This window comes from Schistocerca piceifrons, chromosome 5 (genome assembly GCF_021461385.2).
Source record: "Schistocerca piceifrons isolate TAMUIC-IGC-003096 chromosome 5, iqSchPice1.1, whole genome shotgun sequence".
Lineage (NCBI taxonomy): Eukaryota > Metazoa > Arthropoda > Insecta > Orthoptera > Acrididae > Schistocerca > Schistocerca piceifrons.
Window position 1 is genome coordinate 688,907,943 of NC_060142.1, and position 26,101 is coordinate 688,934,043.

The following is a 26,101-nucleotide window of genomic DNA, read 5'->3' on the forward strand; positions in this document are numbered from 1 at the left end:
GTTCATGTATCAGCCGATTGAGGACAAAATTGGATAGGGGGACTGTGATGTTAGTTTCGATTGTGCCTACTAGAGTGCACTAAAGTAATAGAATGTATCTCATAAACTGTTCTAGTATTTTCATAAACTGTTATTATGTCTTTTTGTGTATTTAAAACGGCGTACATGTGTTTTAGCAGTATGAATGATGCATGAGTGTGGTTTAAGGTTAATATGAAGATAATTGTTTAAAGAATTTTGTAGTGGGATTTAGTGTGGGAACTTTTCGAAGAAGTATGGATATGGTCAAAGGAGATTTTTGTAGAATAGATTTGTAAAGTAAGTTTATGGTAAGGAGAAAGTTAATTCTTGTATAAATAACAATAGTAATTAAATTTATGCATAAGAAAAAATTCAGCATATAAGATAATTACGTCGGTAAAAAGTTCAGTCGTTAGGTTTACTATTTTGCGATTGGTTATTGATGAAAAGCGCGGAATGACGCGGGAGAATGTTGTTTTGCTATTGGCTCTTGAGTGAACTGACCTATGGTAAAGCAATATTCTTCGCGCGTTTCTCTGCTGGTAGAGAAGAGTGGGACCCTAGCCATGTAACAGTTCGGGCGTGTGTAGTAGTAGTTCCGATGGAAACGATAAGTTGCCCGATCTAGCAGTGTTTCTTACATCAAAAGTGTGGTAAAGTGACGGCATAATTATTCCGATGGGCGTGTAGAAATTTCGCAAATTTTAAGCGAATTTTGTGACGAAATAATACATATTCCGCGTGGCGTATTGAGCAGATCGGTGCCTAAAAACTGTGACTGCATTTGGTACCGACAGACTTAATATTTGGCGAGCATTATCAATCAAAAACAATCAGTCTTTTTGTAGCTATTACGTTTCCGGGAAATTCAACACCATAAACTTGCTAACGTGAGTGAAAGGAATTATGAGTGACTGTTTTAAGACTACCACGGGCTTGGCAGTCATACTTGTTCACCTACGTTTCAGAATACATTGAGGACAAAATTTCCAACCTTTCATTTGTGTGAAAACTTTCTACCGAAACGTAGATTAGTAACTTAAATTGCAGCCTGGTTCACGTCAAAGTACAGTAGGTTTCACTCGGCTTTCCTACTGATGATCTGCTTAGACAATGTTCACAGGTAGGTTCAGGTTCGTCGTAAAGGGACGGAAAGAAGCGCGCCGCCGCAAACATGCTGGATGATGACTGTCTTAGGGACCAAACAAGAGGAATAACAGAAGAGGACAACACTGATAAACGCCACCTTAAAAAAATAGCCCACGGATACGCAGTGGTTTCATCCAGAATATAAGGAAAAGATTAAAAATAAAACACGCTACCCCATGGCGCGGAATGATACAATTCTAACCAGATGGTCTTTATATGAATTGTCTTTATCCGACACACTTACTTCACCCACGCCAATAATGCAGGTAAGGGGAAAGTAAACTCCACGAACATCTTATGCTACGCTGTACCTCGCACACACAGACCAGACGACAAATCCTGACACACGACATATGCAACTCCTTTAGGATTCCAGACCGATCGGCAGACCTAGGACAAACAGCAGAAATTATTTTGTGGTTATTACAAGCAGAACTCAGAAGAAAGGACGTACAGGCACGCTTCCATACTGAACTACCCATAACACTGACTGCAGTTACGATAAACAGAATGGAACTTGACATGATAATAGACAAACAGAAGATGAAGCAGACGCACATAGACAAGGTAACACATAACACAACCGTAGCTGCAGAAAGCTGACTTTCATCGGAACACCCCTTGAAGGCACAACGGCACCCACCGACAACCGTTTCATCCTCAGCCCATAGGTGCCACTGCACGCTGGTATAGAGGTGCATGTGGTCAGCACAACGCTCTCCCAGCCATAATCAGTTTTCATGACCGGGACCGCTACCTCCCAGTGAAGTAGCTCCTTACACTGGTGTCACAAGGGCAGAGTGCAACCCGCTTGCCAACAGCGCTTGGCAGAGTGGCTGATCACCCATTCAAGTGCTAGCTAAACCCAACAGCGCTTAACTTCGGTAATCTGACGGGAAGCGGTGTTACCACTGCGGAAAGGTCGTTAGCGCATAAAAGTAGCTATAGAACCACATAGTTAGTAAAATAATGATAGATACAGAAGTACAAAGAAATATAGCTACAATAAAACTGATTAGTAAAGAAAAGTATGGTTGGAAATGTTTAACTCTATCCAACACTAGGTCTGCCCTTCGGACAAACCCCATAAACAACTGACTAGAGTAATTATCATAATAATAATTATTGTAAAATTGAAACGTCCCCTTTAAACAATTATACATGACTGTGCTAAAACTGACACACAATATTTTTTTAGCGCAACGCAATCCGACTTTCAGTAATCCCTACAAAAGAATGGCCCTGACTAACATTAACCTATACCTTTCACAAATCACTTACCTTGCAAAAATCTTCGTTACTCGAACTACTGCAATACAGCGAACGCCACTACCGCCAGCTAAATAAAGGATTCCAACTACGGAAGGCACTAACTATTGATAGGCATAGATAGCAAATGAAAGATTTTAATAGAGAACAAACAATGTATTTACCTTAATAGTCATAATATATATAGCAGTTTATGACATCCAGTATTACAAATTTCAAAACTCCGCCATCTCTCTCCCCACATCCACCACTGCTGGCGGCTCACCTCCAACTACACAACGCTACGCGCTGTTCACATCCAGCTGCCACTGCCCAACACTACAATAGCCAACAACAATGAAAACCAGCCACAGACTGCACACAGCACAGCCAGTGATTTTCATCAGAGCGTTACGTGGCGTTACCAATATAAAAACCTAAACAGCCTACTTACATAGCCCCCATGCTCCCCACAAAAATATTTACAAATTGTTTTGGGCAGTGGCCAATAACGATTTGATAAAATTTTTCATAATTTCAATAACATAGATATCAAATGCTCACACTTATTGATACAATGTTGGTCAAAAGCTAAAATTTTCTCACAGTCCATAAAGGCAGTCCTGATCATTCATCACAGTAAAACTGCCGTTTCCTTTCTCAAAGTCTGAGCAGTAAAAGACAATGCACACGGAAGTAGTCGGTTTCCATGCAGTCTTGAAGAAGTAATGTTGTCCTTCCAATGGAAAGACAGTGCTTACTCTTGGTTGCAGACAGGTAATGGGCCACAACAGAGCAAACCCACAGCAGAGTCAGTCGAAATTTTCAAGAGTATTGGTAGGTAGGTCATCACAGAGCAGACCCACTGTAGTCCTGGTAGAGATTGTGGTATTGGTGGGCCACCAGAGGTGCAGACCCACTGCAGTCCTTGTAGAAATAATGCTATTGGTGGGACATCAAAGATGCAGACCCACTGTAGTCCTTGTAGAGATGGCCAGCAGCCATCTGCTGCGACTGTGCAGGTGCACAATCACCATCGAATACTCTTGCAGACAATATAGCAAGTCCATAACCACCACTTGTGCACTCACAAAGTTTTTGGAATTGTCCTTAGAACCAGCAATGCTCTTATCCAGTCCATTGCTGAATTTTTAACACACGTGCAAACACTAACAGTCCCTACTTCTCACATATTGTCCATATACTATGACCAACAGAAACGTGTGCAGTGAAATGGAACTTACAAGTTACTTAATTTGATGAACTGGTGTCAAATACTATTTTATAACATAAGAATACAATTACAAAGGTACAAAATACATCATTAAGGAACATAATAGTACAGATAACATTTGTAGTAAAACAGGTAGAAATAAACATGCACATCAGTGTTACAAGAATTATGACATAAGTACATACATAAAGATCAGAATAACTTATGAAACATCAACTTCACATGTGAGCAACAAAACAGAACAGATAAATAATGTCTAAACATCTTTACAAAGTAAATAACATAGTATTAGAAAAATTCTAGAACGTAACTCATATCAGCTAAACACATAAAGACAGGAAAAACACAAATATACAAGAGTACACAAACACATAGCAGAATAACACAAGAGGAAAGGGCAGGGTTTGTTTTCAGTGTAACCTTTGGTACAGCAGTCCAACCTAAAACTTCATTCCATAGGTCTTTCGTCTTATTTCAACATTTGTTTCCACCAAAAAAATCCTATCAAAGCATGCTTTCTGTATATATATGTTCACATATTTCTTACCTCATTATTTATTTTCCATTACCTTACCTCATCATTTATTTCCAAGAAAATCCTACCTAAACCTGTTGTCCCTAAACCCTACTTTTTTGCACATATCCTCTTTCAACATACTTTTTTGGCCAAACCATTTTCTTATAGCTTCTCAATGCATTTATCCAATTCATCACAACTCGTTCTCTCATATAGCCTACCCCAACTTAAGCTAACTTAAATTTACTGAGGTCAGATGCTAAACTAAGGGACGAGGCAATGCAGCAGCACAAAACAATTAACACAAACAGCAATAATAAAAAATACAAATGGCAAAGCAGGCAGCATAAATTAGCAAAGCAAGTGCAATATTACAACTAATATAAGGCAATGCGCAGCAAACAAGAAAAATAAATCCATAGTAAAACTGGCTTAACAGGTAATACAAAGTCAAATTCAGTAACATTATGCCTGGCAAATAGCAGCAGCAAATGCAATAACTTATATCTATACATGACATAGCTCAAGCAGTAAAAATAGTACACTAAAGACAACAATGCAGATAAGGGAAATGTATAATCACATCGTAATGTCTATGTAATTAAAGTGGTGCACCACAACTTATTCTACAAAAGATATTACCAAGTACTTGAAAAGAAAATTCTGTATGCAGTTACTGTTATTAGTCCCTTCTTATTGTTCTTTCCATTCCAGGAGCTCCTTTTTCGAAGAATGTGGATCATAAAATAATTATTTAATAGATCTGTTGACAGAAAGTGTTCACATTAGCAAATGCATTTAATTTAATTTTATGAAACCAATGCTGAAAGACAGCTGGAAACCAGATATCAAATGAAATAAGCAACTATGTACAAAGTAAAGCATAAGAACATCATTCAGTAGTCATGAGGCATTTCATAAGTTTGTAGAAAAATCTGTCAACTAGAAAGACAGTAGTCATAATCAGGTGTATAGACATAAAAATATTTCTCGTCATTTCATTAGGCATTTCAGTAAATATCTAAATTAAGAGCTCCACAGTGTTATCATGTTTTCAAGTTTGAGCGTGTCGTATTTGCGATGCTTTCTACAAAGGAATGTCAATAGCGAGGATAATGGCCCCTTTTCTTTTTTTTTTCACCTGTTCCTCTGGAAGGCACACACTAATGGCTTTTTTCCAGGCGACTGTTGTGCAGCAGGGTGCCCACGACTCATTACGGAAGGTGGTAACTTAACTTTCTTACTGAAATATTTATGACACCAGTTTGCATTACAGTGACAGTCTCATATAAAAAATTTCACTGGTCGAGAATTTGCCTTGTAAATGTGTAGAAACAAAATCCTATGAATATAACAGTGTTCAAAGAATTTTCGTCGGCATTGTGATACATTCGTGCATTTACACACATTTCATAGCTCTTAAAGTACATTTCTTTGTTTCCAACATCCTTTACCACAAATCAGAGTCGCTAACCACCACTCATTAATCATATACGTATTCGTCAACACTTCTTCAATATTTCATCAAAGTAAATACGTAGCATTATCAAATTCCTCATTTACTGTAGCATCATCTTATTGATCATAAACATACCTCAACAGCGTAATACACATTGTCATCGTAATAATAACATCATAAAAACTCAGCCAAATCTCGAAAACGTCATAGCTTTCAGCTATAATGTCAAAACCTAAAAAACTTCTCTGCTCATTTCAATAGTGTCATCTACCTCAATCGTACTTTAAAAATCGTGATCCCACACCAAATATATCATACAAAGCTCTCATAATATCGCAATGGTTCCGAAAAAATATGAACCGTTCACAAAGTACAGACAAAATACCATTTCGTAAGTGTGAAGTTACCCAACTGTGTAATTGCGTAAACATGTGCCACTGATGTAGGAAAAAAAATGTTTATCTCTCAGTTAAATGATGAGATAGCTGTGTAATTTGTATGTTAGAGAAAAATGGTACCGATGTGTAAAGTTGTATAAGCAAATACCATATTAGCTAGGGCTCCTTGTGCTTGCCAAACACATGGTACACAAAGTAAGCGTGTACCCCCCTGAGGATTAATGTAATTATACCCTCAGGTGTTACAGATTACAGCAATGAAATGAAATGTATTACGGAAAACTTTCTTTGTAATTCAATCATCTTTAAAAATAAATGTTTTAAGTACAAAATTAATCACTGAAATGCGTGTCCTGTAGCGCTAAATGTGCGTATTGCTGTAAGATAATTTTGTTGAAGTGTCATAGTTATCGTCCTCTGTAAGCAACGTTCTGCTGAAGTCAATGTACTCACCTCATCATAAACAAAAGTGAGATGCTTTGCGTATAGATATCGTAGTTATTATGCTTATTGCCGTGATGAAGAAAGTGCTATAATGTAACGTATTGTTGTGCTACAAAAAAGGATGTCTCATTGTTGCTATACCACAAAAGTTACTACTAAAACATTTTTTACTTTCCAGAATAATGCAGAAAAACTGTACAGATATAAAACAGAAACACCGCAAAAGCAACATTGTAAATTGTCACTCATTAGTAGCATCATGATTAAACCGTGTAGTTGTCACATAAACTAACCACTGTGTCGTCTGGTATCTCACAGAAAGTACTTTAAATCCAGAATGTATTTTCAAGTAAGCCAAAATGTTGCATTAAAATCTCATTAGCAGTACCAGTATATGTTCTAAGTATGTAAGCCTTATAGTCGTTACGTAATCATGCAACTAACAAGCAAGAATGTACACACACAATAACACTGTGATGTCTGTTCACTATAACAATTCATTCGTAATTTCTGTTTAAATAAGTTCTCTTGGTTCTTGACTGGATATGTAACTTCAAACATCGTTGCATGTTAACAGATTCTAAGTCTGACAAAGCATACTACCAATGTAAAGTGAAAAGGTATATGGCAAAGACAAAGTGAAAAAGCAGATTATCTTTCAATAAACGCTTTTACGTTTGAAATGTGGTACAATCTTTTACTCTTCATAGTACTCAGAGTTTCAGCTTGAACGCAATTATCATGCAGTATACGTCGGTAGAGAATACTGGAAATTTTCTCAAGGTTAGCCTCTATGTTATTTGCCTCTGAGCCAGCCGGCGCACGCGGCTGCCTGCGGTGCGAGTTATTGTCTGTCTCTTTGTTGGCGCGCGTCGTTATTAGGATTAGGAAATCTAACTTCTACAAAGTCACCTTGTCGAGAGTGCCCTGCTCTGTTTGAATCCCGCCAGTTCTGATGAAATTCAAGTCTGTCGTTACGATTATATCGTCTATCGTCATGTCAGTAAATTCCATAGTTTCTTTCTTGTCGGTCACATGGTGGAGAATTTCTCCCTGAATCGTAACTGGGCGCTGGACCGTTGCGTCTAAAGTTATTCTGTCTCCCTTGATAATAATTGTTTCTGTTCCCATATTGTCTGTTTCTATGGTAATCTCTGTCATATGGATTACTACGGAAATGCGATCTTTCTCTGTAACTATTAGTAATCTGCCAGTGGTTGTCATATGGGTGGTGTCTGTTTTGGTCACGATTTGCGTTGTAAGAATAGACTTGTTGTGTCCAGTTATTGTTTCTGTCGTCACGGAGTTGTGGCAGATGTGACCTGTAATTGTTGTGCTCCTGTTTTCGCATTCCGCGATTGTCAGTGTCAATTTCTAATTCTTGTAAGAGTCCCTGAAAAGCTTCCATGTCGTCTTTCCAACGTCCTGCCAAAATAATATGTCGTAAATGTTCAGGTAATTTGATTAAGCAAATGCGGATGAGTTCTGAGGGGCTGTATGGGTTTGACAGGTACTGATTCATGTGCAACATGTCTTCAAAATATTTCACAAGGCTGGAAAATTCAGATTGTTCGAAATGTTTCATCATTATGATGCTATGTATTACTCGGTCTTGTTTAGCTTGAGACCAATATGCGGAGAGGAAGGCATGATAAAATTCTCCTTCACTGTGACAATCGTGAATGACCGATCGCATTCTTACAGCTGGTTCATTCTCTAAGTAGCCACACACAAATTTTAATCTGTGTTCTAACGACCAGTTGGGAGGAAAACAGTGAGAGAATTTATGGAGCCATGCTTGTGGATGAACGTCGTTGCCAGAATTCTTAAATGTTTTGAATTTACGTGTAGTAATGAACAACTTATAATCAAAATCATCATGTCGGCGAGTCGCATGTCAGTCATTGTTACGTCGTTTCGGCGGTTCCATCTCAAAATTCGGTGTGCCTTGCCAATTTCTTTCATAATTTCCGAAGTTTCCCGTGTTATTATTTTGTGGTTGTTCCGTATTTCTATGTCCCTCTTCCCATACTGGAGCGTGAGTGTCCTCTGAAATATGTAATTCTTGTATTACTTGTGCCAACTGATCTTGTATTTCGCGGATTTCTCTTTTGTACTGTGTATTGATTTGATTTTGATTTTGTTTGAATTTTATAATTTGTTCATACTCTTCAGTGTCAGTGAAAGCTACAGGTCTTGTGTCATTCAGATCATCATCTACCTTTGTAGATAAGTTAGTGACCTGATATGAAAGTTCGGCTACTTTATCCGATAGTGAAATTATTTCCTCTGTGTGTTTTTCTGAACCAAGTTTCAGAGTGTCCATTTGTGTTGAAATCGTATCTACTGTGTCCTTTAAGGTTTCCTGAGTTTTTGCAAGTTGCGTAACCGAATCGGTAGATGCACCTGAGTCAATTTTGGCTTGCAAGGTCTCAGGATTTTCATGAACAACCATTTGCAGTTCTTTTATGGCTGCTTCGTGATTCTGTAATGCATTTTATTGATGCGAAAAAATAGGTTGGAAATGCTCACAAATTTGTGTTTTTACGTCATTACAGACTTTTAGGCATTTCGATTCAATGTTATGTAACTCAGTAGTTAAATCTTCATGTGTTTGTTCAAGTGTGGTGTCTAACGTCCGAAGATTTTGTTCCATTGTGTCTAACTTTTGAAGATTTTGCTGTGTTTGTCTCTGATTTTGTTCCATTTGTTGCATTAATTGCAATAATAGTGTATTACTGTCTGGAATGTGTTTCTCTATGCTTTTTGCAGTGCATTTTCATCGGCAACATTCACGTTTTGACAAGCAGAAAATGTGTCTTGACTCACTTGAGAAAACGTTGAGGACCCAAAACCTGAGTCTACAGTATTTGCAATATTGTGTTCTGTCATTTCGGATTCCTGAGGCGAGCTGTTGCCTACCGATCGATCAATAATGCTTCCCTGTTCAATAATTGTTTCACTGCCTGCACCAATGTTTGCAGCCCGCTCCATTTCCCTATGCACAATTACCAAATTACTAGTTTGAACATTAGTTAATTCATTACTCTGCGGCGCTAACACACTGCTTTCGTCTTCACTGTCATTTCTCAGTTTACTTTGAAGCCTAGTATTATGTTTTTCACACGCCATTATTGTCACAATATTTCACACGACAACACAGAAAAGCACAATTTGAAGAGCAAAATAACAAAACACATTAACATTGCATTGAAAATAATATCTAGTTAATTGCAAGCGCAGCTGCGAAATACTTGGTGCAAATCTACATGCATGCCACAATTGTGTACGACAATGAAAAACTACAACTACAAAGGAAATTCTCTCTATAATTACGCGCTAACAATAAACAAAAGCTACACTAATTACACAAACTACAAGAAAAAATCAGAAGATTCCAGTGAGGTATCCTCGGCTAAGGGTCGACATATGAAACGTCCCCTTTGAACAATTGTACATGACTGTGCTGAAACTGACACACAATATTTTTTTTAGCGCAACGCAATCCGACTTTCAATAATCCCTACAAAAGAATGGCCCTGACTAACATTAACCTATACCTTTCACAAATCACTTACCTCACAAAAATCTTCGTTACTCGAACTACTGCAATACAGCGAACGCCACTACTGCCAGCTAAATAAAAGATTCAAACTACGGAAGGCACTAACTATTGATAGGCATAGATAGCAAATGAAAGATTTTAATAGAGAACAAACAATGTATTTACCCTAATAGTCATAATATATATATAGCAGTTTATGACATCCAGTCTTACAAATTTCAAAACTCCGCTATCTCTCTCCCCACATCCACCACTGCCGGCGGCTCACCTCCAAACGCGCAAGGCTACGCACTGTTCACATCCAGCTGCCGCTGCCCAATACTACAATAGCCAACAACAATGCAAACCAGCCACAGACTGCACACAGCACAGCCAGTGATTTTCATCAGAGCGTTACGTGGCGTTACCAATATAAAAACCTAAACAGCCTACTTACAAAATGTATTTCGTATTAGAGTATGAAACACGATCGCCTTTTGTTGGCTGAAGATCACCTTATAACTCGAATTAAAGTCATCCGCCACGCCTTTTGTATAATTTGTAGAATGTTACTGGGTATTGTCACCTAACGATTACTCAGGAAGTGTATCTAAAATAGTAAATCAACAATACAGTCAGCCATCACTAATCGGTACCTATACTAGTAAAGCATTGCACTTAATAAAGAGGCCAATATCACGTGTAAAACATGTCAAAGTGAAAGTCAACGGCTCGATTAATTCCATGGCTTTTCGTTCGGAGCACTCCTAGTGGTACTTTGTATGGTCAAAGTAGCATTTACTTCTTTCTAAATATACGCTACTATTCAGGGCAAACAACATGGAAATATCTCAGTCATCTCCACAAAATAGGCGTCAGCAGCTTACAAAAAAATTTTAGTGTGACGCAGCTTCAGAAGGTGCTATCAATCACACCCACTCTGTATCTGAGTGTACACTGCAGTTTTGTCTTAAATGCGTTGACATTAGCAGTTTTCTATCAGTCTCCTATTCATCGCCAAGATTTTGCTTTCTGTTTGCAGTTCCTGCCAGATCCACTAGTGCTGAATAAGTGGACGAGTCCAATGACAGTACAGAGTCACTACGAGAATTCAGCACGCATCAGCATTAATTTAAAAAAAATTAAGGGTAGGTGAGGGACGTCGTGAGACTGTTCGTCGATACTCGACTTCATACAGTACTTGTTAATCTCCTCCTCTTGTGTTTCCTTCCTGATACTGTGTTTCGATTCTGATATAGATTCGGTAGGCTGCATCTGTTCTCTGTGTGTTATTTCCCCTTCGACGTACCAAGTCACTATTTCTTTCCAATATATATATTTATATAACCTTTGCCACCAGTCATTCTGGATAAATCTATCTTTACTGGAGAATCCCAGTGTAATGTGTGCCCTGAATTAACGTCGACATTGTGCGTCATAAGCCAATCCTAATATTTCACTCATGGAAGTCAAAAGTGTGTGTACCATAGTACATCGTTAGCAGAAACAGAACTAACATAAGAGCATAATATGTGTCTAAATTGAGCGGTTAGTGAGTCCCAGTTTTGGCCGAACAACATATCACTTGCGACCAATGACACAAAAGTGATGTGCCTGCAGTTGCAGATGAGGGGTGACCGAAAGATGCATGCATGCAAAATTTTGTAGCAATAGTCCAAGATGCATCTTCATCCTTGATGGTCTTTTTCCGGCAGACACACACAACGTGAAGATCCGAGAGGCCAGGTGCCTGTTACCTGACGTGTTTGTAATCTTAGTGGCCAACGTGACTCGCACAGCATCACAACCGAATTAGACCCTGGACTGACTATTCTAGATTGGGCTACATTGGAATCTCACATCATTTAGGTGCTTGATAAAAACTTCTAAGTTATTGTCGTACATTTTCAAGGTTCCCATTGAAATAATTAGAATAAATAAGTCATACACCCAAGACGAGAGATTTTGAGATGTGCCAGAAAACTCTTTTGTCATTAGATAATCAATTAAGTATTTCCATTTTCCGTAGATTAAATTGATGATAAAATATGTTACGATGAGCAACGTGTCTTTGAACAAAGGGTTTCAGAGACATTTAGAAAAATGTATATTCCGTCCATTTACAGGTTAATGTTTGAGTAATTATTCTGACTGAATACCTGTTCTATTGAATATGAGAGTTCGTTGAGGAGAAATAACTTCAGTTGCCATTTCAACCATTTGTACTGTCCTTCGTACATTTTACTTGAGTGTGATGATAATCATAACGTTTTACAGCTCAGTATAGCACTACTTTCTGTGCTATAATAAGATCCATTACAGGGCAGTGATATTCATGTTCCTCCTAGTATTGTACTGCCATATCTCTGTATTACTCTGAATCTAAACTGAATTGTTGACAACCAAATTTATGAGCAATTAAATGTACTACAGTGCTGTGGTCAATATTCACAGTTTATATGTTCACAGGTTTTCACACAGATGTACGCAAGATTTATGATTAATAAATATAAACATGGTCCGAAGTAGGCTGTAATGCGAACTTTATTTTATCGTGACATTAGTTCAATTTCAGTACTTGTCACTGTCAAGCACCTTTAAAACCAACCTGCAAAAGCACTACATTGTCTACCTGCATCGTGATGTGTAAATAACACTTTAACACTATACACATCTCACATTAAGAAGAAACATTAGTGCACAATTTTCTGACAATCACATGGTAACTACAGCAGCTAGTAATTCGTTGTCACAGATTCACATTCATCTAATGACTGTAGGGCTCTTGATAGCACATATCATAGGCATGTTACATATACTGCTGGCGTAACAGGCTTAGTTGATGTCATGTTTAAAAGCAGTCAGCGACCAAACAAGGCGTTGAGGTAGTACAAAGGTACATAAAATAGTAATTACAATACACCGCATATCACTGGGAAACTGAATATGAAAATTACTTTGACAGCAGCTCATTTTGATGACTCTATTTTGCGTAAATGCTTTTGGCCAAAACATATTTTTTGTTTCAAAATAGTTACAATAAAGGGAACGGTAATGATGCTATTTCATTTACTAACACTTTGCTCAGTAATGCATATAAAAATTCAAATTAAAAGTTATAGAAACTGTAAGGGTTCATGAGACAAACTGTGTGTACTGTCGTCGAGCTTCAAGTTGCGGGTGACTGTGCGGTCATCTTCTAGGAAAGAAGTTGTAGTGGAATCTGTAAGAGGCAAGGAATGAGAATGCCAGAAGTATTAGTGGAATGGATTAATATTGAAACTTCCTGGCAGATTAAAACTGTGTGCCCGACCGAGACTCGAACTCGGGACCTTTGCCTTTCGCGGGCAAGTGCTCTACCAGGAGAGCTTCTGTAAAGTTTGGAAGGTAGGAGACGAGGTACTGGCAGAAGTTAAGCTGTGAGTACCGGGCGTGAGTCGTGCTTCGGTAGCTCATTTGGTAGAGCACTTGCCCGCGAAAGGCAAAGGTCCCGAGTTCGAGTCTCGGTCGGTCACACAGTTTTAATCTGGCAGGAAGTTTCATATCAGCGTACACTCCGTTGCAGAGTGAAAATCTCATTCTGGATTAATATTGTTACAGAGTAATTAGAATAGTGTCAAACAGGTAACACGAATAAATGAAAATCACCAGTTTGCTTCTGTTCTACAATAATACTTCTATTGTGTTAACCCGGATTTTGAATTACAAGGCCATCTTCAGACAATTACTGAGTATTGTCACCAAAGAAGTTACAATGTTTACAAACAACAATGGAAGAGAAGTAACACATCTAGACTGAAGCAGAAGCATACGGTAAGTAACATCTTAGACAGTGTGGTGGTAATGCAATGAAAAAGTAAAATATTGAGCAGCAAATAAATAACAATGGAGTAGACAGGAAAAGCTTTAGCACAAACAGTTTCTATGAATAAACAAAACAAATAAAATAAAATAAAATTACTACTTGACAATGCTCCATCAGGAGGCATAAAACATGGAGAGCGATACACAACCCATATTTTATACCTCCTGATGTAGTGTTGTCAAGTACTGTTATGTAGGCATGCTGTTCCTATTTTGTGTTAGTCACCAGCAATTTTTGCCTACCTATATATATATATATATATATATATATGTGTGTGTGTGTGTGTGTGTGTGTGTGTGTGTGTGTGTGTGTGTAAATGTGTGAGAGTTATAGACAAGAATACTACAAAGAAAATGGGAGACTTTATGTCTAGACATTAGATAAGACACGAACTTATTATTCAGCATACAGGGAAATAATCGAAACATAGATACAAACTAAAAGGATTTCAAGGTAGAGAGAACGGAAGATAACAAATTGATATAAATGAACACAGATTAAAAGATATGTAATAATTTGATCCCTGACTATAGAGTTAGTGTATGTCGGGAATTGTTGATATATTGTTACCAGAGATAACTTTGTTATGCAATTGATAGTGTTACGTTAATGTGATGAAATCGAAAGAAAGTTTGATAAAATGGGAGAAACACAACGGTAAGTAAGTGCCTCACGAAAGAGGAAGCTAAAATCTTTGTTACCTATCTCAGTCCAAGAAAACAGAGTCAGAGATTACTCCTAAATTTCAGTAATTACTACCATTAGTAATCCATCCTTACTGCATGCTATAGACTTTAACTTTCCTGGAAAGCTGTGTTTTGTGCAAGGAAAGCATACAATCGTTATAAATGTTTTAATCTAGCATTAGGTCAGTATATATTAAAAGAAAAGGAATAGGTGAACCAACATAAAATTAAGTAGTCTTAATAAAAAGTTGTGATTCACTATTGATTATGTCTATGCTGCGCATACAATTAATGTAGTGTTCCTAAAGATAATACAAAGCAGTTAATGTTCAAGCATCCTTGTTGGCAATAAACTTTACCATTTTCAATATTCTCAGTTCCCTGTCTAATAATTAATCAGTTATTGTTCTTTTTCAAGCCGATTAAAATATACCATTAATACGCCTCTGTAAGAAAAAGAATTCCATTGACGTCAGTATTTATCACCTAGTCTCACTCTGTACACCAAGATCCAAAATATTTGTGAAAGTAATGAACCTTAGTGTCAATACACAGATGTATATTAATTGTATACTTACCAAACAACTGCTAGAATTTCAAAATGACTCCTCTACAAATATCGTTTTCAATATCTTCATTGAGCACGTAATAAAAACTTTATTTGCTGCAGTATCAACAGTTAGGGTCGTCTGTGAGTTGTCAAAGGTATTTTACTTTACCAATTAGTTGTTGTTAAAGACAGAGGATGCAGAAAGTTTAATTATAATGTTTTAGTAATACAAACAGGAGTGTTTTATCAAAGTCAGGGGGGAGAAGGCACAACTGACCTTCTGAAGCATTCGATTATGACCCCATTACTGTTCTTGTTCTTTGGTTAAATATTTACTGTTTTATTTGCATCAGGAGATAAAATAATTCCTTTCCGAAAAACATACAAGTATTATTGTCAAGCTGATCAAACAAATGCACTCAGAGACAATAGTATGTTATTTTTTTGTCAAAGTTATCAACTTTTCTTGTAGAAATCGAGTAATTTTAAACTTTAATAATACAGTTCATCTACTTTCATATTGATAAAATCAGCCTACCTATTATTATTGTGGTTCACAATTGAAAATAATCAGCAGAGTAAAATTTTCTAAGGTTTTTGTTGTGCTTTTTGTTTAAAACGGAAGCTGCGGAACCCTTATAGTAAACCATTAAAACGTTAGATATCAATAAGTTAACGAATGTTTTCCTTCTCTAATGTCCTGTGGGATAACAGTCTCAGGCAACTCCTCTCTCAGGTAAAATTAATACAACGCATAATAGGACTTAACTAGAATTCAAACGCATACATCTTGAAATTTTGCACTTGAGAATCCCATTCCGTACTAGACAACGTCCTTAAATTTTTCCAATACTGGTTGATACATCTCATGACGATCATTACATTTGGCTACCACGTTTTGGTTGTTATTTTAAAAATATTCTGGGGATTATGTGTCAGCAAAAATAGACAGGTCTGGCTTCTGTGTGTCTAGAAATAGCTTTCAGACACTGATGACTTACGATATAAGGCAGTCGTTATACCTGGCACGCCAGCAGTTGACAGAATATTCTGTTTTTATTATTTGTGGAATTTTGTACGTATCTCATGAACATTTTAGTTTTATGATGCTTAAAATGAAAACGAAATCTATATATTCCTATGGTCAGACGAAATATTTCAACTCATGTACGCTCTGCGGGGCACAAATCTTGTAGACTTAAGTGATGGCCACATCACACCAGCGTACTACGACAATCCCTACAAAGCCTTCATTTCACGCTTATTAGTTCCTTGGACATCACTCTCCCTAGATACGTTCCCCTGAATACTTGGTATGTATCTAAAGTGTTCGCAGTATACGGATGTATGGATAATTTGCTCTTCAAATCAGTACTGCAGAGGATTAATGAGCACTTTTCACACCCGGTAAATTACATGTTGTTTACAGAACGTGTGCTCGAAGATTTTGGTGGAGGTCGTTGCGTCTTCACCGAGAAACACGTTACTACCAGCACCGTAGTCTCCTGTATCATCACCCGATGACTCTTGTTCGCTGAGGGAATCATTTTTACGTTCTGAGACCTGGATTTCTCCAACAGCGGATTCTCCATCTTCGATATCATTATCTTCTTGATTCTCTTCTCTTCTGTCTCGTACGAATATGCCAAAACGCAGTTACGATACATAAAAGACCTACAATAAGAAAACTTGCAAGAATATCAGCGTTTTAACACTAAACGGAGTCAATACTTCATGCATGTTCGTATGGGAATGACCTAAGCGGAATTTAAAATAAAGTGAAAACAGTGCCCATGGCAGATCTGTGATATCCTGGAACAGCTTCCTGTGTGATATCCTGGAACAGCTTCCGGTAAGCTATCCGCAAGTGCTGTTGTTAAAGTTCCAGGTACACCATTCCAAATGACTCTTATTATTCTTAATTGAAGGTAAAAAGAAGATCGCTGCTGGGAAGCAAATGTCAGTGGTTGTACTCATATGAAAGTATTCTCCTTGCCCTCGCAGAACACCTGCGTATACCTACTGGTAAAGAAAATTTTAAAAAATTCCGGCAACTCCATAAATGTTTTCTTCGGATGGGTAAATACTGTGCCCACATTATTTTACCACAATGTTCCGTGTATACGATAAAAGTATCTACAAATACCCTGCAGATAGAGAACATACCTCAGAGTGCGCTTTTAAGTAATAACCTTAAATAACTGGGTTATTATCAACACAATAAAATAATATTTATGAACACAATATCTACAAAAAAATAAAAATAAAAAAATGGGAAATGCTCGCCCTTCGCTTCACCTGCGCTTACGAGTACGCAAAACTTACCCAAAGAGTCAGCATCTAGCAATGGACGCAATATCACCCTCAAATAACGATCAATGTTCGTGCCGCCTCTCACACTTAATGCATTGGACCAAGTCCTATAAGCTGGCTCCCCGTATTGTTCGTCACATCTAGAACAGAAAATAGCCAATCTGTTTGCTGTGTCTTCAGGTGGAGTAGGGTTCTTTGTAACACCATAGATATAATGTTTTACTGATTTGTTTTGCCTTTTCTTTGATGTTTAATGTTGTAACATTAAGTTTCTGTAAATGTTTTCATTGTATTGATAGCACAAGAGTGTTTGCTTTTTTCCTTTGTAAAAAGTTTGATGTTATAGTAGTAGTGTATCTATCATTTAAATTCTTTGTCTCATTTGTAGGGAACAGAACTTAATGTATATAATTGTAATTTTGTTTAAATAATTTTTTGTAGAAATGTTAACATAGCAAATGTTCTGTTTTATTTAAAGTGTTTGGTTGCTGTTATGTAAACTGGTGACCTCCATTTAGGGTTCTTAATTTTTTTTGCATGCAGAGAGCCCAAACTGTGGTCGGCATGGATAGATAGGTGAATTAAGAGTCAGCCGGGGACGAGCTACCAAACTGTCAACTGCTCATGCTTTTTTTTTTTTTTTGTCATCAGTCTACTGACTGGTTTGATGCGGCCCGCCACAAATTCCTCTTCATCTCAGAGTAGCATTTGCAACCTACGCCCTCAATTATTTGCTTGACGTATTCCAATCTCTGTCTTCCTCTACAGTTTTTGCCCTCTACAGCTCCCTCTAGTACCATGGAAGTCATTCCCTCATGTCTTAGCAGATGTCCTATCATCCTGTCCCTTCTCCTTATCAGTGTTTTCCACAAATTCCTTTCCTCCCCGATTCTGCGTAGAACCTCCTCATTCCTTACCTTATAAGTCCACCTAATTTTCAACATTCGTCTATAGCACCACATCTCAAATGCTTCGATTCTCTTCTGTTCCGGTTTTCCCACAGTCCATGTTTCACTAGCATACAATGCTGTACTCCAGACGTACATCCTCAGAAATTTCTCCCTCAAATTAAGGCCAGTATTTGATATTAGTAGACTTCTCTTGGCCAGAAATGCCTTTTTTGCCATAGCGAGTCTGCTTTTGATGTCCTCCTTGATCCGTCCGCCATTAGTTATTTTACTGCCTAGGTAGCAGAATTCCTTAACTTCATTGACCTCGTGACCATCAATCCTGACGTTAAGTTTCTCGCTGTTCTCATTTCTACTACTTCTCATTACCTTCGACTTTCTCCGATTTACTCTCAAACTATACTGTGTACTCATTAGACTGTTCATTCCATTCAGCAGATCATTTAATTCTTCTTCACTTTCACTCAGGATAGCAATGTCATCAGCGAATCGTATCATTGATATCCTTTCACCTTGTATTGTAATTCCACTCCTGAACCTTTCTTTTGTTTCCATCATTGCGATGTACAGATTGAAGAGTAGGGGCGAAAGGCTACAGCCTTGTCTTACACCCTTCTTAATACGAGCGCTTCGATCTTGATCGTCCACTCTTATTATTCCCTCTTGGTCGTTGTACATATTGTACATGACCTGTCTCTCCCTATAGCTTACCCCTACTTTTTTCAGAATCTCGAACAGGTTGCACCATTTTATATTGTCGAACGCTTTTTCCGGGTCGACAAATCCTATGAAAGTGTTTTGATTTTTCTTTATCCTTGCTTCCATTATTAGCCGTAATGTCAGAATTGCCTCTCTCGTCCCTTTACTTTTCCTAAAGCCAAACTGATCGTCACCTAGCGCATTCTCAATTTTCTTTTCCATTCTTCTGTATATTATTCTTGTAAGCAGCTTCGATGCATGAGCTGTTAAGTTGATTGTGCGATAATTCTCGCACTTGTCAGCTCTTGCCGTCTCCGGAATTGTGTGGATGATGCTTTTCCGAAAGCCAGATGGTATATCGCCAGACTCATATATTCTGCACACCAACGTGAATAGTCGTTTTGTTGCCACTTCCCCTAATGATTTTAGAAACTCTGATGGAATGTTATATATCCCTTCTGCCTTATTTGACCGTAAGTCCTCCAAAGCTCTTTTAAATTACGATTCTAATACTGGATCCCCTATCTCTTCTAAATCGACTCCTGTCTCTTCTTCTATCACATCAGACAAATCTTCACCCTCATAGAGGCTTTCAATGTATTCTTTCCACCTATCTGCTCCATCCTCTGCATTTAACAGTGGAATTCCAGTTGCACACTTAATGTTACCACCGTTGCTTTTAATGTCACCAAAGGTTGTTTTGACTTTCCTGGATGCTGAGTCTGTCCTTCCGACAATCATATCTTTTTCGATGTCTTTACATTTTTCCTGCAGCCATTTCGTCTTAGCTTCCCTGCACTTCCTATTTATTTCATTCCTCAGCGACTTGTATTTCTGTATTCCTGATTTTCCCAGAACATGTTTGTACTTCCTCCTTTCATCAATCAACTGAAGTATTTCTTCTGTTACCCATGGTTCCTTCGCAGCTACCTTCTTTGTATCTATGTTTTCCTTCCCAACATCTGTGATGGCTCTTATTGGAGATTTCCATTCCTCTTCAACTGAACTGCCTACTGCGCTATTCCTTATTGCTGTATCTATAGCGTTAGAGAACTTCAAACGTATCTCGTCATTCCTTAGTACTTCCGTATCCCACTTCTTTGCGTATTGATTCTTCCCGACTAATGTCTTGAACTTCAGCCTACTCTTCATCACTACTATATTGTGATCTGAGTCTATATCTGCTCCTGGCTACGCCTTACAATCCAGTATCTGATTTCGGAATCTCTGTCTGACCATGATGTAATCTAATTGAAATCTTCCCGTATCTCCCGGCCTTTTCCAAGTATACCTCCTCCTCTTGTGATTGATTCTTGAACAGGGTATTCCCTATTGCTAGCTGAAACTTGTTACAGAACTCAATAAGTCTTTCTCCTCTCTCGTTCCTTGTCCCTAGCCCATATTCTCCTGTAAATTTTTCTTCTACTCCTTCCCCTACAACTGCATTCCAGTCGCCCATGACTATTGGATTTTCGTCCCCCTTTACATACTGCATTACCCTTTCAATATCCTCTTACACCTTCTCTATCTGTTCAGCTTGCGACGTCGGCATGTATACCTGAACTATCGTTGTCGGTGTTGGTCTGCTGTGGATTCTGATTAGAACAACCCAGTCACTGAAATGTTCACAGTAACACACCCTCTGCCCTACCTTCCTATTCATAACGAATCCTACACCTGTTATACCATTTTCTGCTACTGTTGATATTACCCGATTCTCATCTGACCAGAAATCCTTGTCTTCCTTCCACTTCACTTCACTGACCCCTACTGTATCTAGATTGAGACTTTGCATTTCCCTTTTCAGATTTTCTAGTTTCCCTACCACGTTCAAGCTTCTGACATTCCACGCCCCGACTTGTAGAACGTTATCTTTTCGTAGGTTATTCAATCTTTTTCTCATGGTAACCTCCCCTTTGGCAGTTCCCTCCCGGAGGTCCGAATGGGGGACTATTACGGAATCTTTTGTCAATGGAGAGTTCATCATGACACTTCTTCAATTACAGGCCGCATGTCCTGTGGATACACGTTACGTGTCTTTAATGCAGTGGTTTCCATTGCCTTCTGCATCCTCATGTCGTTGATCATTGCTGATTCTTCCGCCTTTAGGGGCAATTTCCCACCCCTAGGACAAGAGAGTGCCTTGAACTTCCATCCGTTCCTCCGCCCTCTGTGACAAGGCCTTTGGCAGAATGAGGCTGACTTCTTACGCCGGAAGTCTTCGGTCGCCAATGTTGATTGTTTATCAAAATTTAGGCAGTGGCGGGAATCGAACCCGGGACCGAAGATGTTTTTATTATGAATCAAAGACGCTACCACTAGACCACGGGTACCACTGCTCATGTAAAATTTGAGTATTGTGCTGGTGCCGAGAGAGGCTTTTCGTGCCGTTTTCCAATGAGTGGGATGGGTAGATAAATACCTGGAACTATTCTGGAATTGGTATCTATCTTCGCCTCCAAGAAATGACAGAGTCCAGCAATTCCGCCTGCAAATCCACCCACAGGCATGCACTCGCCATCACGTTGCGCAGTCACTAAAAAGGAACCAAGGAATTGTCGAAATGTACAGTGAAGGATCAGCTTATGTGGATGATTTATTTGTTTTCAGTAATAAGGTAAACAAAAAGACTATTTATGAATACTTACCTTCATTTATCCTCTCTCACATTTCCACTTAGGATCCTTCCCATGCTAAAGTGATTACCTAGTGTCATTATTGAAATAACATTAAAGCTCAGTGTTTTACTAATTAATGCCACTTGAAGATCGTAAGAAGAAAGTAAGTTAAAGTTAATGTAGTAGAACTGAGTAATATAGTATATGATGCTTGCTGAAAATAATTTTTCTATTGAAACTGCTTATTAATATTTTGTTGCCAACTTCTAAAGTGAATGTTCTCAGAACTGGCTTATAGACTTTTGGAAATTAAACGATCACAGTGCAGTGTGTTGAAAGTTACCTAAAGCTGAGCTATTGTCTTATAACGACATCAAGTTGTGTTCTACTGCAGTAAAAGTTGAGAACTAATACCGTTGAAAGTTACATGTTCATGCTTGTTGGGGGCTTCTTTCTTTAACGTATTGAAAGTATGTTTAGTTTGCTCTGCTACAGTGGTCAAGATTAAGTCCCCCTCCCCCCTCCATAGAAAGCAGTTAAAATGCACAAAGTTACTTAATTATAGAAAGTTTGAGTTACTCTTGCTATTCAAGTGAAATTCTGTACAACATTGGGTTCCTGTTGTGTATTAAAAGTACATATTAATGGTGTAACAGGATCAACAGTTTGTCTATTGTGCTCATGCTAGATTACGATTAATAGAAAGGCGACTATCTATGAAAATAGTAATCTCTTTATTCAGAAGACAGTGAGAAGTAATTTGTTAGTGAACTCCATTTAATTTTCATTCTAAGTAGAAAGGTGTTTAGTAGTGAGAGACTTAATCTACGCACAGTAACTAATTTTGCTGTGAACCATATCCATATTTCATGTCAGACAGGAATTTGTTTGAAAAGTAATATTAAAACTTTGTCCAATTTACGATTCTACAGTGAATATTAATAGTAACGTTATTGAGACCATTCAGTTTGACTAAGTCCTCAAGGTAATAGTGTGATTTGTTATCTGTTATATTTATGCAAATAGTTTGTTCTGATCTGTTAGCTACAGCCATAACTTGAACATACTGTATGCAGGTGCCGGAGTTCATTGCACTCCCGTGTGACAAAGTATAGTCTGTGTTTACCCACTGAAGTTACTTATTTTCAGTTTCTTGAACAAGAATGTTACTCATTCTTATGCCTAGTTAGGCTGGCGACCGTTGTTACTATCATTTAGACACTGTGAATAGGTAAATTATTGTTTGTTACTATTTAAATATTTACGTAATTCTAACTTTCACTTCCGATAAGCCACCTCCGTTAGGTACATCGCGGTCAACATAACAAAATTCCTTTCAGAGGGTAACACTGCTCTGCTCCTTTATACTGCAATTGCTTTAATAAAAATGATTCATTTATACGAACTACCTCCAGATTTGAGGTTATGGTATAACAGTGGCAGGCAGTAGTGTTATATGTTCCTTTCGGAACAGGATGATTCCTAAGAAGCACTGTGCTTTGTGGTACAGGATGCCTCTCCAGTATTAGGTCTATAGCACAATTTTATCTTAGTCCTAGTAGGTATTTGTTTTTTGTTGGTATCTCTCGAAAATACAGTTTTATAGGGAGAGGATGTCATGATCTCTGATCATCTGACTTCTCGCCTCGTCTTTATAGTTTGTTTAGCTATCAGTAAAGCCCAGTTTTCAGCAGCAAACACTGCTGTTTGTGCTGTGTTCTCAATTCCCACAAATGGAGATTTTCTAGTGGGGCCACTGTTAGAGTTGCTGCTCAATTCTTCCACTTGCGGGTAGAAGCTCTATTTCTTCAGAATTCTGGGTTAGATCTTCCAGCAGTTTATCGGTTACATTATTTGGAAGAAAACTACTCCTCTGGGAAACACATCGTTGTTGAATGGTTGTATGCATGTTGTACAGAAGTATTGTTTCACCTATTGCAAAGTGGAAACTCGTTAATAAGTTTTATGAGTAACAAGGTGGATGTCACTCCGCATAAACACAATAGCTCGGTTGTTGGGCACCCATCTGTCAGCTTCAGCTACGTCTGGAAGTTTCAGTGATCCAAAGAATCCACCTTCTAGATGCTGAAACTTATGCCTGGTGTTTGATTGTACGGATAACAAAGTTCTGTAATAGTCTCTACAATATAGGATAGCTTGAAGACTTCAATGGAGCATGTGACTGCCAAATGTCGATGTGATCTGGGTTATCTTTAGTTGGTTTTTCATAGCCCTTCAAGTGATTTAGCTAGTCGATGAAGAGATGATAGATTAGGCAGCTGCTGTTTGAGATCATGGGTAGACATCTTTGCAGAGCTCTGGCTTGATCGTCTTCCATGTAAAGATGATGACTAGTGCCATAAAGAAACAGAATTCATTGAACAGTCAGCTGTGACTGGCCCTTTTTCTGCTGACGCAGCCTTCCCTCCTAATGTATTCCCTTTGGACATTTCACCTTAGGGATCTAATTTGGAATTGAAAATATTCCTGTCCCACCCACGTTACAGATGCGATGAAAATGAATTTTTTGTCTTCTACCACTTTCTTCAGATCTTTAAACCATATCTGTTTCGGGTTTAATGAACCCAATACTCCTGTAAACACTGCATTTCTCTGGAGACCAAACTGTGTTCTTATTGAAGCGGTGACTATATTTATTAACCTTTGCGATCTCATATGCAGTGCATGACCTGCTTTTTCCTGGTGCCTTGCAACGTAGTATCAAGATACCTGACATGGTTTGCTATTTTCTGTTGCAGCTCAACTGGGAAGGTCTTTGTGAAGTCGGTATAGTGCCCTAAGACAAAACGCAGCCTATAGTAGCGTATTTTGATCATAGCCTATCTATTTATTTATTAAAAGTTTAACAAGAAGACGCCAAAGATACATTCTTTACTCGTACATATCGGTGTTTTCATTAAAGTAGTCTCCTTCGCCCCAATAGAAGTGGCCACGTTTCGTTTACCTCACCATTTTTGATTCGTTTTCTGACATCTCCGAGCAGCTATTCAGAAAGAATGTACTTCCTGTCTAATTTCGTGCATAATTTAAAATCATTTTGAAACAAAAACTTATACTTCAGACGCAAGGTGGTACGTATTTACCCTGAAGAGAACATGCGTAGTCTTTCGTACGTTAATAATGATTCCCAGCACAGTCAACAAATGACAATACACGTTACATTTGCACAACATGTAGGTGCTATGTGGTACACTGAAAGCCAGCCTTTCATAATGTAAACAAGAATTAAAGGGTATCGGTCGTGTATCCTGTGAATACCTTATACAGAATAGTTCTAGAATTATATCAAGAAAGCTCATAATTAATTGTTACCTGTTTCACTTAGTAGGTACGGAATTTCTTCGAACATGTTGTGAAAAAAGTTTCTGCTAACATTCACACCAACAGTACTTCAATGGCGAACTGATCAATATAGTTTGGGCAACTGATAGGATCACAATCTCTGCTCTCTGTGGGACTGCTTACCCTTCGGTTCGTGTAACCTACGACCGTACAACTACCAAATTTAATACTTGTGATAGGCGAGTAGCCTCCTCAACTCTACTTAAAACACCTTTGCTCGTCTTTCACTTCACTCATGTAACATAATTTTGGTTTTTTAATCTTTGCTTCCTGGGTACTGACCATTTATCTGATTTACATTTCAATGTGCGCACTAATGTAGAATCATGATTCCTTCCTTTCTTCCAATTCCACAACCATTTAGCAGTGTATGGCCACATAGCTCCATTGATGTATGGTTCTCAGTTTTTTGACAAACTCGATTTATTGCTTGCTGTTGCTTCTTCATTATCTTCCTTAGAATAACAATGGGACAGCTCTGTAGTTATTTGTGCTCCGGTCGCTAACATGTTCTTATTATCGTTGCTTGATTAACACAATTCACTCAACTTTCATTACCAACCCATTTCTTTCCACTTTGGTTTACTACAAAAGTACGTTTAACAGTGCGACTTTAAAGATGTTTTACAACCTTATCACTAAGTACCCATAATTTCTACTTAACTTTGTTCTAATTTCTAGTTTAGCCTCTTCCAAGATCTTCTTTAAAACATTTTTGATTTTCTCTAAATTTTGTTGCCCAACGATAAGCTGTCTTAACAATTGTGTCAATTCTTCCTCCTTTTTTGATACAATTAACACAAAACACCACACTTATTAATTAAATATTTTGGCTTTTACCATTTATTCAGCACACCTATACAGGTTTCTGTTACTGCAGAATCTCCAACCACTAACTACATTTACTACTGTTAGTCTATAGCCAACCATTATTTCACACACTGCTGTCAGACGAGACTATACTGTCTCGTCAGACATACCTTTCACTACATCTATGATATAGTAAAGTGAAGTTTCTCTAGTTTCAGTTGTCTCTAATCGCCACTCGACATGACGACTAGACACGTAATGCCCAGTCTTGGAGA